A 1,200-nucleotide genomic window follows, 5' to 3' on the forward strand; every position below is an offset into this window, starting at 1 on the left:
AAAAAAAAACTGTTCTCCAGTAGAATACGGTCGGGTCAGCCTCCTCTATCCTTTACACCATCTTTACTGATGGATCTAAAATAGATGAAAATGTGGGAGCTGGCTTTTGTGTGATGGATGGACAAGGACTAATCCATATTGGAAAATTTAAACTTCCAAACTACTCAAATATATTTGATGCAGAACTTACGGCTATAATAGAAAGTATGCGTTATATAAAAAACTCCTCACATAATAACTTTGTCTTATACTCCGACAGTCTGTCGAACCTCATGGCTCTGGCAAACAACATCCATAATAACCCTAGAATTCAGAAATTAAAAAAACGAAATATTGGAAACTAGAAAAAGAAAAAAAGTTTGATAATAAAAGATATAACGAAAGAATGGCACAAAAGATGGTTAAATTACGACAATATCAACATAAAATATGGATACCAAATATCACAAAAAAAAACACACACATCAAGTCATGAATCATTATCAATCCCAATTATTAACTAACCATGGAAGCTTCCCTGGATATCTGGCAAAGTTCGGAATTATCAATGACGGACAATGCAAGTGCAACCAAGGTATAGGAGATGTTGTGCACCACCTGACAAAATGCCCAGATACAAGGATACACAGAGAAAAAATCCAACGAATAATGAAAAAACCAATAACCACTGATTGCTTTCCAATCATACTAAGCAATCAACAAATGATGGCAGCGATCCAAGATGTGATGATACACCTCTGTGAGGTATATAGATGACTTCCAACGCTGCGGCCTCAACCAGCTCGGACCTTGGGGGAGGACGAGGGCTCCGGTTGTCAGAGGGCCAGGACAATCTGCCTGCTGGAGAGCCAGAAAACTGGCTAGAAATATAATAAAGTGGCTAACCAGAATGGCTTTAATCAAGCCTGGAGCCCATTCGCATCCCAAGCCCCCAGGGGATGTAGGTCCAGCGAAATCGCCGAGGTAGAATTACACATAACTGTGTTCTTCAATTAGCGGGCAGCCATACAAGTCACCTGATGCTAAGAAGGGCAGAGAAGGAGATAAAAGTAATAATTTATGATAATGAAGAGCTGAAGCAGAACATCAATGGAGGCTGTTTACTGATACCCACCCATCACCATAAATAATATACACCGACAAAAAAATGAATGAAAAAAAAAGAAAGGGTTATAAATAAAACAATGACTAAACAAATCC

The sequence above is a fragment of the Ornithodoros turicata genome, unplaced genomic scaffold (genome assembly GCF_037126465.1).
Source record: "Ornithodoros turicata isolate Travis unplaced genomic scaffold, ASM3712646v1 Chromosome12, whole genome shotgun sequence".
Taxonomy (NCBI): Eukaryota; Metazoa; Arthropoda; class Arachnida; order Ixodida; family Argasidae; genus Ornithodoros; species Ornithodoros turicata.